At 47.8% G+C, this 15,193-nt stretch overlaps 1 protein-coding gene across 1 annotated transcript in view; it reads left to right on the top strand.

Moving 5' to 3' along the window:
- Positions 1 to 15,193, top strand: part of LOC135213100 (uncharacterized) — a 243,724-nt gene that overhangs the window by 59,921 nt on the left and 168,610 nt on the right. The window contains exon 3 of the mRNA XM_064247017.1: positions 6,992 to 7,154. The gene's annotated coding sequence lies outside the window, so the exon portion shown is untranslated. The remainder of the gene's footprint in view (positions 1 to 6,991; positions 7,155 to 15,193) is intronic.

Raw genomic sequence — 15,193 nt, 5'->3', positions numbered from 1 at the left:
GCAGTCACACCCCTTAACGAGTGTATTACCTTTGTCTCCTTCCTTTTCTTTCATCGATTTGTTGTTGGAAGTATTGGGAGGCTCTCAGGGTGATTTATTATGTAATGGCCTCCTGGCCTCATCTTCGTTGGTAGCCGGGGTCAGCCATATTGTATTGCTCCGCCAGTGACGCTTGCCGCTTCTTCAAGTCAGAGAGAAGCTGTGGCGTCTGCGCTGCTGTTGACATCACGGGGTCAGCTATTGTGTATCCCTCTGCTAGTGGCGCCTGCTTCCTCCTCAGGTCAAAGGGAAGCCGTGATATCAGCGCTGCTAGTGATGTCACTTCCGTCGATGACATCTCTTCCAGTTTCCTCTGCTGCGCTGCCTCGCTCATCTGTGTTATCATCATTTGCTCTTGTTACGTCATTGCTGCCATCCAATATGCTCCATCTCCCATCCATGTCATCACCTCCTTCTCTTGCTGAGGCTTTATGTCAGGTGGTTCTTAAGAGATTGGACTTTTGTTTTTTGTTTTTTTTCTTTTTGGAAGATGGGTTTGCTGCAATGTCGGCTGAGAGGACTGGAAGCAAGCGTGTTGCGCTGCCCCCTCCTCCTGCAAAGAGATGGTGTAAGGAGTCAGTGCTGTCATCCTCTCCTTCTCCCCCATCTCCACCGCGTTGGCGTATCAAGCGTTGGAAGGTTGAGGACTTTGCTTTTTTTTCGCCTACGAGTGAGGAGCGGCACGCCTGTGTTCCTACTAGTGTTAGTGTTCCTGAGTGTTAGTGTTTCATTCCCTGTGCAATCTTCAGTGGCGGCTTCGTCCTCTGCATTGAGTCGCGAGTGTGTTGCAACCTCGCGCATTCATGTGCATGTTGCTGATTCTTCTGTTTCTCCGGTGCCAGGGCCTTTTCATTGCCGTAAGGATCTCAAGACGCCTGTGAAGAGATCGAAGGTTGTGAACGTGGAAATATTGCAGCAAGAGTGTTTGTCTCCCCCTCCCCTTGATGCTACCCAGGGTTTGACTCCAAGGAATTCTTGTTCTTTGTAAAGTGTTCGAGGCGCTTCTCCTTCGCACGTACGTGCGTCCGCCCCACACGTACATGTACGTGGCCACATATTTAAGTCATCTATTGGGAGTGTGCGTGGTGATATTCCTAGTGTTGTGGTCGGTTCGTCGCAGGAGTTGGTGCTTGGCTTCAGCCAGACATGTTGGTTGGCGTTTCGGGCTGTTTGGCTGCTGGCTCTTCTGTTGATTTACATGAGGAAGGTGCATTGGATGAGCCTGCATCTTCTTCTCGTCGTCGGTCTCCGTTGCTGGAGCAGAAGGGAGACACACAAGAGTTTTTTTTCTTCCTTTACCAAAGTTGTCGATCTCATTCATGGGTTCAACAATTTGTTGAGTAGGACTGAGGCTCGGTCATCTTTCACTCCTTCCTGCTTGAAAGCGTTGCTGAGGGCTATGTAAGATCCCAAGTCGTCGTTTCAACTTCCCTTATTGGGGCATGTCCAGTCGGTCTTGCATAAGGTAAACGCCTCTGTCAGATTGGGACGGGTCTCTTCGCTCTAGGGGTTCTTCCAAGTTGCTTCCCCCTCCACTCACGAGGCATAGGAAGTACTATGCTACAAACTTTGCCTACTTAATGTCTCGTCATCTTAACCTGGACATCATTCGTCTGAAGCCAGGGTTGACTCTGGAGCAGGTGAGGTCGGTGGTTCCATCCTTGTCTTCACAGGATGCCTCGGCTTTGGAGTCAACGGCAGCCTCCATGTTACAGGCGGTTTCTTGGTTGGACTTCTGGTCGACAATCATTGCCAAAATAGTGTCTGAGAGGCCCCCAGAGGGGTTGGTGAGTGCTTCTTCTCTTGCCAGTTTGTTGCAGTCTGTGGGCAAGGCTTTCTTGTATCTTGCACACCTCAGTGTCAATTTGTGGGCTAATATTCTCCTGATCAGAAGAGACGCAGCTTTGCCTAGGATAGAAAGATCAGTTGACTCTGAGTCCTTGTTGGCATTGAGGAATGGGGACCTTTTAGAATCTCAGTTTTTGTTCCCTTGGACTGAGCTGGAGGATGCGATAGGCCGACGCCGGGCTGACACCAAAGACTGACGGTTTTGGCAGGGCCTTCCCATTCATCCCAGTCTAGGTCAGAGGACCAATGTCCCTTTTGCTCCTGCTCTTTCAAGTCGAGAAGGGGCCCCAGGGGCAGAAGTAAGGGGGTCGTTGATAGGTTAGGCACCTCTCCCTCTCCTGTGCCACAGGTGAGAGGGTACCTGGTGGGCCAGTGGCCAAGTGACAAAGTTATGAGGCAGAGAAGTTGGTAGATGTCCATCCGATGGGGTATCTACTGCCATTCGACTTCTCTCCCCCGCTCTCGGACAAGCCTCTGCTCAGGCGGGTGTATCCCCAGATTCTCCAAAGTTCTTGGCTCTCCAGGAGGAAGTGCAGAAGATGCTAGACAAGGATGTGATAGAGGAAGTGGTGATTGGCGTCGCAAACGGGGATTTTCTCCACTCTGAACCTCTTATTCAGCACATAGCAGACTTTTTGACCTTCTCAGAGAAGAGAAAGGTTTGTCTTTTTCCGCCATTAGATGCTACAGGGCAGCCCTGAGTTTAGTGTTATATCTTAGAGGTATTGACATCTCATCCTGGGAACTTTCCTTAGAGGTATCGACATCTCATCCTGGGAACTTTCCTTGCTAGTTAAGGGGTTTGAGCTGTCTTGTTCTCCTAGAGAGCTCAAGCCCCCAATGTGAGATGTTTCCTTGGTCTTGAGAAGTTTCACTAAAGTTCTGTATGAGTCTTTGCATCGTTCATCAGACAGGAACTTGACACTCAAAACGGTTTTCCTCCTGGCCTTGGCGTCTTCGAAGAGAGTGGGGAAGCTGCACAGTCTGAGCTATGATGTAAAGCACACTATGTCCTGTCAGGGCTCTGTGTTGCTACCTTAAAAGGACGTGGCACCTTAGGCTAGGTTGTCGTAGGCTTTTTGTTAGCACGAGGCGTACAAAGAAAGAGGTGTCCAAGAATACAATCTCTTTTTGGATATGGGAAGCCATCAGACAGGCGTATTTGATTGACTCTTGATGATTCTGCTGCCACGTCTGTGCAGGCTAGAGTACATGACATTAGGGGTATTGGTCCCTCTCTGGCTTTCAAGAAGAATTTGGCTGCTCATGAAGTGCTGAGCGCTGGTACTTGGTTACCCAGTCCACGTTCACCTCTTTCTATCTTAAGGATGTTGCCCACAGATCTATGGACACGTTTTCCCTGGGTCCTGTAGTGGCTGCCCAACAGATTGTGTAACTCATCATTACCCTTATGAGGGCACATTTGTATCTTACCTAAGATGATTGTGTGGATGAGAGAATGAGTGAGTTGGCTGGTCTTTCTTTCTTTTGTACCTTTCCTTCTTCCTTCGGGTAGGTTGAGGAATAGACACGTCATTCGCTGGACTGGTCTGATGCAGGTGAGTAAGGTAGCATACTGAAAGTTTGGTTGCTTGGTATGCAAATAACCAACCTTTATTCAGTAGCATATACTCCGCTCCTTAGCAAGGGGAAGTAAGGAGTGGTAACGAACTCTGGCGCAGTGGTTTGTTATTGGACAGTCAAAGTTTCTTTTTGGTTCCCTATACAATGATTCGTCCCATATATCATTGTACGTAACTCAGTGGCTGAGTTGTTGGATATCACTGTACCTAGCTTTTCACAGGCATCAATCCCTCTCCAGTAGATATTTCTCCTGGAGCTGGACTGGTGGGTAGGCCCCCCAGCTGGTTTAGGATGTCTGTACCTCCCTCCAAGTATAAGTCTATCCTTTTGTTAAGACCGAAGGTTTGTTCGCATATGAACAAATGACAAATTTTCTTAGACAATTTGTATTTTTCAATGCTACAAACCTGAGGTCTTAACATTGTACTGCCCACCTCTAGCCGCCCCTCTCTTCTTATGACATCCTGGGTTGGGAAAGACTGAACACAGTAGCGTGGGTGCGTGGTCCTTGACCATTTTTCACTCGATATACGCATGTGTTGCCAGATCTCACAAGATTCCTTGCTTTCCATCTGCGATTTAACAGGATCCAGGTAGGCGCTAGAAAATTATCCTTTTTTTAAGACCTAAGGTTTGTAGCTATGAAAAATACAAATTGTCTTTGGAAATTTGTCCTTTTTCACATCACATCCCCGCACACCTGTATGCACACCTTTAGGCCCTTTACATCCATAATTCCATTAAACATAGCAGCAGAGCTTCTATCTAACATGAATATTTCACCTTTTGCACCGACTCCAACATTGATTCTCCACCCTACTTTCACACTCCACACGCTCCCCAATCTCTTGGCAATGGTACGTCCCCCGCTGCATACATCTCCATTCCAGAAACCATCTTTAAACTTACTTGTCCAACCTCCTCCACATACAACTTCACACTAGTTTCACTCCCCATTTGTATCTCTATTATTTCTTGTTTCAAGAGCACTTTTATACCTTGTTTTTCTTCAAAAATTCTTACCCCAGTAACTTATACCTCTCATTCACTCTATCCACAATGTAAAAATCCTCCTCCTGCAGCCTTATTCCTGCAACTGTAACCAACTCAACAAACCTGGCACATACCTTTACTGCCAATCCTCCAGCCCTGTTACATATCCGGCACATTCCTCCCTCCATGCTATGGGTCAAGTACATGGACGATCGATGAACTATGTACACAGACCAGTGATGAGGCACATACACGTCCGTGTAATGTAGAACGATATAAGTGAGAACATCAGGGAGAAGATCACTCCTGGCTAAGGTATCCCAACCTGACTTTGGAAAATGAACAGTGAGAGTAGGACCTTCATCACGTACATGGGCGTGTGATGATCCATGTCCATGTTTATCTTCTCCCTCTGAATTGGAGACATGCTAAATTTCCCAATCGGGGAACCTCCCTCAGGAACACTGTTTTGGCCACTTTCTCCTCTGCCTCACTCGACCATTTAATACTACTACTATGTACTACTATGTACTACCACTTCCACTTCCACTCTTTCAATCATTCTCAACTTCTGAGTCTGAGCCACTCCTCCAAATCTGGGAACTAGACTCCTCTTTCCTCACCCCTTTCCCCTTTTGTGTTTTCTTCTTTCCCTTTCTTTTCTTACTTTTCTCTTCCTCATGACATTTACTCACTTCACTCATACAGCCCTCATCTATGGCAGATACTTCCTTTCCTTTCTCAGGGATCATTTTCCTTGCACCTTTTACCTCATCGTTCTGTCTTCATTTCTCAACACTAGGGCTACTCATAGTCTTATTGGCCATTTTCTTTCCCATCTCACACACTTTGTCATCCATCACCTCTGTCCTTATAACCAATCTATTTTCCCTTGCCTAGGCTTCCTCTAACTTATCCTGAATGCTGATCATCATGTATGTCTGCCTATCCCACCTCTCATTCCAACCTGACCCAACACTGTTCAAACCTGCTCCCTCTGCCATCTCCAATTATGCACCCCACTCTTGCTTTACTATCAAAAGGCCCCACGTTGGGCTCCAAATTGTTATGTACGGGGCTCTGGTATAGACACAATTGGGGCAATATGGTGGGAACAGATTTGGAGGTTATTCAATGAAACTCAGCTTTCCTTCACCTAATTTATTACCTTAATACTACAGTGGCCATATAATAAAGAACCTTAATCTGACAAACTTATCCTCCTATACCTAACTCAGCCTAACTTAACTATAGTTCCTCAAGACTTATCCTGGATCCCCCCCCTCCCCCCCAACTCCTCCTAATTAAAAACCCCTATCTAATAAACTTCATTCTAAATGTACAATCCTCCCGTATTAATACTAACAAAAGAACCTCCTCCGATACTAAAGTTTTCCCCCAACTATGGTCTTTGAAACTTCTTCGGATTGAAAGTTAGCTTGCTCATCATCAATCAGTGCATATTAAGTTGTCAATATCCTTCTTCCTATTGGAGAGGATGCCCTCACCTAGTAATATTTTGTTTCTTTCCTGCTATTGAACTTCATTTGCGGCAAGTGTCTAGATCGCACCTTTTAGGGTTTAGCATCATGTAATCCACTGTATCAATTTCTGCGTCTTTTATTGTTTCATCAAGTGTTACATTCACAAAGTAGGCCAACAGCAACTCCAACGGACTTTTCACCACAATTCCCATCAGTACTGTAGATACAACAGTAATGGAGGAACGGGAAGAAGAGCAGCCTGACCAAGCATTTCTGGTTCTTTTCTGCGATCTAGCAGCTTCACGTTCTCTATGTTCCTTATCACTTCTCTACCTTGTCCCTTCATCTATTTGCAACAACTCTTCTACAGTGATTGGCCTCTCTTATAATCCTAATTTCTCAAGCTGCTTATACCATAGGTTGAAAGGGAGCAAATCACTCTACCCTGACACACTTAGCAAACTGCAAGTAAAAAGAGAGAAAAGAAACATTAATTAATACCAACTTTCATGTCAGACATTCACAACATAAAACACAAAAACAACCAAACAGCACCAACACACAACCACTAAAAACAAAGCACCATGGTTTCAAAAACACAAGCCTCTTCTCACAACCAAACTCAGCCTACCACAACATCTCCCCTTTGAGCTACATGTTTTGTAGCTTGGATACCACTGAATTAAATAAAACAAAAAGGAAATCAAAGCTCAGGAGCCAGTTTGTCAGCAAATTCCTAAAGAATTCTACAAGACTCATAAATTTTTATTTTGGAAATTTTAAACTTTCAGAATTCAGTTTTATGCATGAACAGGATGTTTATTGTATAGTGAATTATTGCATACACTGAAAACTTTCCTTCTGATTTATGTGCTGTGCATTGTGAAAAATTCTATCTTTTCATGGGAGCTCAAAACTCACTTTCTGAATACTACAAAGATTGTTTCAATTTAGGCTATAAGTGATTCTAAGCTAGGTGCAACTTCATATTAGCTTGATTAAGTAGGGCTGTGTACCACACTTATTATTATTATTTTTTTCAGTATTGCCTATGGATGCTATGTGATTGCTGTCCTTCATGAAATTCATAAAGTTTTAAGTAAAGTGTCATCTTTTGTTGATGTAGAAAGCCATAAAGAATCGGTAGGAAAAACGGGCAAAAATCCACTTCCATCACCTGATCTTATAAGTGTCCAGCAGACGAAGGTAATTAGATTTCTATCAATGATTGCTATAGATACATAGTATATAATTGAACATGGAATTTTTATTGTGAGTTGTTAGTTCTTTATAATTGGTGACAAACTCATATATAAAACTTTATTGCACTGTAGTACATTATTTGGTGTTCTGAAAGGTGGATAGCATAACATTTTTTGTGTTTTTTGGTTTCCTCAAGTTATTCAAAGCTATTACCCAAAGTACAGCATAAGATGTTATGTTTGTGAAACATTTGAAGAGAAAGTGATTTATTTATTTGTTATTGCCATAGTGTAAAAGTGACATTTTTGTGAGCAAACATTTGCTTCAAAGATGATTTGTTCCGACACGGCATACAAACCTTCGGTCCTTTTACAATAGGAAGGTACTAGCGGCAGCTGGATAGGTCGTAAGCTTTCGAACAAGGGGTTCGGTAGTTAACTGCTTGTCCGACAGGCGCGCGCGCGACTGGGAGGTAAACAAATCACTTTTGCTTTCGGCCTGCTGGCGTGTAGACGTGTATCATCGCTCTCTGCCCGCTTCATCGTCGTTGCTTTCGCATGGTTGTGTTTTTCTTTTCTATTTATCTAGTGAAACTGAATTGTAAGTACAATCATTTCATATTTATTTCCATTGAATTCAATTGTGAATTAAAGGATCTTGGTTTCTCCACGCCCTCCGATTACCCGAGTGCCGGGACTGAAGGGCGTAAGTGCGGGAATTCATTTTTCCCAGAAAGAAAATGATCCTCGTATTGTGTATGCCTCGGGTGCCTAGGGCGGGAGAGCGCTCGCTCCGAGCTTATATTTTGGTTGAAAATGTGTAGATGAAAATCGTAAGTAAGTGCCCTTTTCATTTATATTTTTTTGACCTGTATGCTCGTTGCCGAGCGAATGCGCTCGGCACGAAAACTTATTCTGTATGGAAGTGGAATCGCAAGTACAGTATTCTTTTTCATTTTCATATATTTATTTTGATTGTAGCAATACTCATTTTGGATCAGTTTCCGCTCTTACCCGGAAATTGATCTTTTCCCCTTTTTACTTGAATGAAGTGAAATCGCAAGTGCAGTTCTTTTTCATTTTCATATTTTATTGAGATTGCATTATTTACTTGGATCAATGTTTCCGCTATTTCCCGGGAATTGATCCTTCCCCTTTTTATTTTGTATGAAGTGAAATCGCAAGCGCAGTATTCTTTTTCATTTTTCATATATATTTTGATTGCATCAATTCATTATGGATCAAGGTTTCCGTTCATAATCGGGAATGGATCCTTTTACCCTTGCGCTCGGTACCGAGGGCGCAAATGCGCTCGCTCCGAGCCCTTATTCATTGTGAAGTGAATCGTAATGCAAGATTCTTTTTCATGTTATTCCTTTTATTATTGATTGCATCAATATTTTTTTTTTTTGGTTCAAGTTCCGCTCAGTCAGGGAATTGATCCTCTTGCCCTTGCATTCGGTGCCGAGGGCACGATTGCTCTCGGGCTCTTATTATTATTGTTGGGTACATGGGTGCTGTGCGGGGGTGGGGAACGAGAATCCCCCCCCCCCCCCCCCCCCACTCAGCTCCCACAGATGGCCCTTCCCCTTCGGGGGGGGAGGTTATCTGGGTTCTTCTCCTCGCCCGATCCGTCGAGCGCGGGGGAGGGCGCTCGGTGCCCGATATACAATTGTATTCGGGGTCTTCCGCTCGTTCGGTGTGGGGCTCACCCCCCCGCGCGAGGGGACTTCCCCCCCACTAATCACTACTACTGTTATTTCCGCAGGTGCTATTGCCACGAGGGTGGACCTTGGTGAGGTATGGGTGTCCGTCGATTGCAGGGCGTGCCTAGTGTCCAGGCCGGCGGTTCTATGTCTGGGCCTGCTGCGGTCACCCATGGAGTGGTGACCACGACAACGATATCGACTCCAGGTGACGATGTCCCTCCTCACCTGGTGTACTCGCCTCACGTGGTAACAGTCTTGCCTACAGCCGCTGTGAAGTGCCGTTCGCCGTACCGAGAGGGGGGCGTGCCGCCGCCGCTCGTGGTTGCCGCGCTGCCGCGACCACACTTCCGCTGCCCTAGAGCTCGCCCCTGGACCTGCTGCCGGTACCAGGATGTTGCTGGCTGCTGCTCCACCTCCTGTGTTCCGGTGCTGCCATGCCCGTATCTGCTGATTCTGTACTGACTGTCCATGCAGTTGCTGTGCTGGCTGTCCCTGCCGTTGCTGTGCTGGCTGTCCCCTGCCGTTGCTGCGCTGGCTGTCCCTGCCGATGCTGTGCTGGCTGTGCCTGCTGTTCCTGAGATGCCCATAACCTGCTGACGTCGTCCCTGTTTTCGTGGTGGTACTACCCCAGACTTTGGTCTGTCTGTACAGGTGCGGTACCGGGCCCTGTGGCTTCGGCTACAGCAGGCCCGGCTCCGCCCATGGATAGCAGAGCTTACGTCTGTCCTGAGGAAGCTGACGAAGAAGAGGAGGAAGGTGTCGTCGTCGTCGTCTTCATCTTCTTCATCGTCGTCGGCTGCCGCCTCTTCCCCTTCGACTTCTAAGCCTTCACAGCCGAGGAAGAAGAAGGTTGCCTCCTCCCTCCTAAGAAGTCTCCCTCGGGAGCTTCTCGGGACCCGTCTCACCTCGGTGGGACGGGAGGGTTCCTTCCGCTGGTCCTCCTGCTCCTTCGGGAGCGGGGGCCCGTCTCTTCTTCCGCAAGGAAGGAGACTACGGGGACCAGAGGGGTACCGGCTAACACCGGTACTTCCTCGCCTGGTGTCAGTGGTTCTGCCACTGCATCAGGGCTCCGTCTCGGCCTCTCGTTTCGCGGGAGGTACCGAGTGTACGGTTGCCTACCAGCGACCGTGCAGCCAGGAACCAGACCTCTGAGCCCGCTTAGCGTCAGGTTCACGGCACGGAGCGGAAGACTGGTGACAGCCGTCACACGACTCTCACCAGACCAGCTCTCGCTCTCGCGGCGACCAGCTGGCGCCCTACCCGGGGCCCGGGGACGGTCACGGTGGTCCACGACCGGCCACGGGCTGAGGCTGGGAAGAGGTCCCCCCGTTCGCGGTGCCAGCCACGGCTGGAACCAGCAACGTGACGTGCCGTGAGGACAAGCACCGGTCTCACCGTGACAGTGGAGCCTGCAGGTCGCCCTGACCGTCGCTCTCACAGAGCGATCGGGTACGGCAACCAGCACCAGCTCTTCTGACACTCGAGATCGGGGCTGCTGTGCTCAGTCCAGCCGTTCTCCACAGCGAGACGGTTTGACCAGGCCTGCAGCTCGATCGCCACACCGCGGGTTGACGATCGCCTGCAGCCCTCCAAGCCTGCTGGTTTCTGCCAGCGAGCGAGGAGGGAGCGTCAGGTCTGCCTCTCCCGTACTTTCAACCTTCTCGGGCTTACACCGGGAGGAGCGAGGTATTGAGGAGTGATCGTGAGGGGTGCGCCCCTCTGATCCCACCACGACGCCCTACGTGCCAGGCACGGTTCTTGGACCGGCCAGGACGTATGCGTAAGTGGATGGAGAAGACCGAGAGGGCTGTCGCTGTTCCCCCTTCTTAGGAGGAAGGTTCTCGGAATATGCTCTTGTTTCGAAGGGCTTAACAGTCCTACTCTGCAAGATGCTGTGACTTCCGAGATCCAGAGGAACTTTGCCGAGGTTATGGTGCTGATTCGTCAGCACAACGACCTCGGGGAAGGATCGCCGTTCCCACCAGCAGAGCCACGTCTCGGCTCGAGTCGTTTTGGGGCCCGAGAGGGAACCCAAATCGACGGTGGGTCTGCTGCAATCGGAGCTTGCCGACTGTGTTGAACCAGTTTAGTCTCTCGTCTCCGGACAAGAAGGCTCTCTCAGTTCTGGCCGGTCGAACAAGCTACTTCACCTCCTCTACTTCGACAGAGGCGTTTCTACGTGTCTTCGGACACCGTATTTGAATACCCCTTCGGTCCTCCTGAGAGGTTTCGACCTCGACGAGGACTGGAATGAGTCGGAGGACGGTATCGGCTCTCTCCTGTCAGGTGTCGATCAGCCCCACCCAGACGACGTTCACAGTGGCGGCAGACCCTTACCTACAGTATGAGTTCGTAACCCTCCTCGGGAAAAACATTTTCTCCTGACGATACGTTTTCCCAGGCTCTGGGAGGCCATCGCCGTAAGGCAGTGGCTGGCTCCGTTTTTCTTCTCCAACTGCTAGTTCCGCTGGGGAAGGCGAGCCAGTATCTATTCCTCCCCCATTCCCTCTCTCCTTACGGCTACGAGGGAAAGGGGAGGGATCCTACAGAGATTTCTCTGTAAGATCCCACGTTAGGGGCTGCGCTACCGGGGGGACACCTTCGGGTCCTACCTGACGTAAGCCCCGGTCGTTGAGGAGGGATCCTGCCCTTTCTCAATTTCTACGGGAATCGAGAGGACTACCAGCCGATATCGTTTGACGAATTCGGTGGGGGTTTCGCAGAGTGCTTAGAATTCTACGGAATTTCTAGCGCACTCAGAGTGTTCGAGTTTTTTACGATCTCCAAACACTTAGGCGAGACCACGGTCCCAAACTGAGCGAGAATCCCCGATAATTGTTACACGATAATCGGGAACCTCGCTTATGCTCGAATTCTTTTCTGTAATTTCTAGCATTTGGAAGAAGACTGCTGACTGAAAAAAGAGTATCTCACAGTAGGCGATTAACCTGGAATAGAGAAGAACGGACGGGAACTTCCAGTTTGGCTTGAACTATCGTCTTCGGTGTTCTGTTCACCATTGAAGCTTCCTTTGGGAAAGACTTCTCCTTCACTCTCTTGACTAGAGAACGAAGGCGGTCGATCTCCAATCCTTTATTCTCATTCCTCGAGGGGAAAAGAATTTAGGATGGAGGTCGTGGTACAGAACCTACAAATATACTACGTATATTACCCTCGCGACCACGATTCTTTTAACAGTTGAATTGTCCGGGGGGTAGGCGCATACCGTAGTTAACTCTACGGTTTGTGACCGAGACGAATTGTATCTTAATTGAACTGCAACTCGGGGTTGCCTGCAACCTCCCAGCAGTTATCAGTTTCGATTTTAGATACTTGGTATTGTCACGACAACACCAAATCAGCTTTTGTATTTACCGAAATCCGTTTCGTTTAAATATAATTGCTCGAGTGTATTCTTTATGCTCGATGGTTCTAGCCGAACGCATTCCTTCGTGGAAGGGATTAAACTGGCAACTCAGGATGACGAGTCACCGAGAGCTACTGCGTATTGAACTGCCTGATAGCAGCTCAGTATCAGCTAGGTCTCGGAGATGCACGGTCGGTTACGTCTCTCTCTCCCCTGGTTTGATTGACTACCGAACCGTATCTCTACCCAACAATCATGGACGTAGGTCTCTGATTAACGGGGATTCTCGCAATAATGAAGGACCATCTACTGCTGTGACGCTCGATTTCATCGCCTTCGACATTGCGAGAATTTTCAACAGAGATATCTCTTGGACTCTTTCATCTTTCTGTTTACCGCACGGTAACTGAAGTCTGTACTAGTCTCCCGCTGCATCGCACCGCGATAATGCGAATGATTTTTGCAGACATCTGAGTTTGTCTTCAAAATATCTCGTATTCGTAGGTGTGCAATTATTCATTGTTCGCCCCGAATTAACAGATGTGTCAGAAGACATCGCCTACTCTCCGACCTGACAGCTCTACTTTACAAATGTTCAGCCCATGAGAAGCAGTACTTCAGGCAGTATTTCCCTGTGTCTTCATTACTGAAAAGCGCTCCGCTTTTATTGCAACTACGATCCTCACCGGACAGCAATGAATAGCGGTTAGCGTTCTCAGTCTTTGTAGCACAGGTTCAGAATCTTGAGAATCCTTCTCTCGGTTCAGCTGTGAAGACGTAGGTTGCATTTTATGTACACCTTCGTCTTCAACGACACATAGTGTTGTTTCTCCTTAGCTGAGAATCAACTATACTATGAGATATCTTGCCATCAGGGACCTCGGTCTCTAGAAGGCAATTGACTTTCGCCTGTTGGGCACATGCCTTAAGAGAATCATCACCTCGCCTTCTGGCATCGGTGACGAACAAATTATTTGTTTAGTCTCTTGGCATAACCCTTTTAAGGCGAAGGTCACGTGACTTGCTCGGGGTGCTTTGGACAACTTGCCTCCTACCGGACGCAGTCAGTCGGCAGCTGTCAGAGCGCCCAAGTCAGTTACGAACTTCGCTGTGGACTTAGTTCGGTTGTTCCATATCAGTCTTTCTTCGTCCTAACGGCTTGTCACAGTACCCATACCATCGACACCACCATTGAGTGTCGGTGTCCTATCCACTACCGAGAAGAACAACTTAACTGCATGGGGATAGGAGAATGTGAGACACTTCGCTGCAGACGGATAGACCAGTATGGGTACAGGACATCACCGAAGTCGAGAAGAGGGATAGGTCATACGACCATTCCCTTCTTTTCCTCTGATGGTAATTGCATGACTTTTCCTGCGAAGTCAAGCATCCAGGGGATGGGGATTCGTGACGCTCGATGTCGTAGCGACTTCGTAGCGAAGACTCAGAAACCCTTCGGTTCCTGACGATTCGGTTTAGAGTCCTTCACAATCCCCTCCCTAATGGACTTCACCGCCTTCGATGTGAAGGAGATGCTGCTTTGTCCTGTGAAAGCGTGACCGTGCTTTCTTTCGAAGAAACTCGACATCCCAGGCTGAGTGTTGAAGACTTTTCGTCAGCACCAAGATGACCTAGAACTTCTTGTAAGCACTTCCCTCGAGTTAACCAATAACCTTCTCCGTGGCGCAGGTACTGAGGCAGGGGTCTGGTACAACCAGACCACTGGCACCTCCTTCTACCTTTTGGATATTGCCCACAGGTCCTTGGATCGTTTTCCTTGGGACCCGTGGTGGCTGCTCAACACGTTGTGTAGCTAACCCAGACCCGCTTAGCATGGCTGAACAGCATCGAGTCCTGGTGTGACTGTAAGAATAGATAAGTGAATGAGAGAGTGACTGGCTTCTCTTCCTATCTTTTTCTCCCCCTCTACCTGTGGGTAGAGGGATACGGTCATCACCTTGCTGGATAAGGACGAGATGCAGGTGAGCTACTCGACAGAGCCCCATCCTATCCCTTTTCACTAGGGTGCTGGGAGCGAATATCCCCACCTCCTTCCCCCTACAAGGGGGGGGAAGTGGATGCCAACAAGAGACAAACCATAACTTTATGTTGCCTCTTGCAAATAGGAACTTGTTCTTGTTTGCTGGTACGAAGAGATACGCTTGCCTCTCTCTTAGTACTTGGTCCAGAGGTCTGACCATTGATCCTGCGGTGCACACCCCGATCAATCGGACAGAGGCTTGGATCCCTCCCTTGCTCTTACGACCAGGGAGGCATTCCAAGGTTGGGCGAACACCAGTCTGTTCACAAAAGACTCAGATTCCTCCCACCAAGAAGTGAGTCTTCCTATTGTAAAAGGACCGAAGGTTTGTATGCCGTGTCGGAACAAATGACAATTTGTCGAAAATTGCATTTTTCCTAACTATACAAACCTGAGGTCCTTTTACACATAGTCCCACCTCATGCCACCCCTCACTCTGCAGTTTTTGCTTGGGCCAAAAGCAAAAGTGATTTGTTTACCTCCCAGTCGCGCGCGCGCCTGTCGGACAAGCAGTTAACTACCGAACCCCTTGTTCGAAAGCTTATGACCTATCCAGCTGCCGCTAGTACCTTCCTATTGTAAAAGGACCTCAGGTTTGTATAGTTAGGAAAAATGCAATTTTGGACAAATTGTCATTTTTGTTTTCTGTATTAAGGATGAAATTTGATAATTAAAGGAAATAATAACCTTGTTATTAAGTGTATGGGATTTTCTGCTCTGGCATCATGATAACATAGAGAAGTGTCTTGGTTCAGATAGCTGTTCCTGTAATGGTTAGATATACTCTGTAGACTGTGGTCCCCATGAAGTTTTGATAAGAATTACGGTCAAAAGATTTAGTTAACCCTTAAACGCCGACTGGACGTATTTTACGTCAACATTTTTTGTCTCCTCGGGTGCGACTGGACGTATTTTACGTTGAC

Source organism: Macrobrachium nipponense, chromosome 11 (assembly GCF_015104395.2).
Source record: "Macrobrachium nipponense isolate FS-2020 chromosome 11, ASM1510439v2, whole genome shotgun sequence".
NCBI classification, from domain to species: domain Eukaryota; kingdom Metazoa; phylum Arthropoda; class Malacostraca; order Decapoda; family Palaemonidae; genus Macrobrachium; species Macrobrachium nipponense.
Note: the sequence above shows the minus strand (reverse complement) of the source record. Positions and strands in the feature narration are given on the sequence as shown.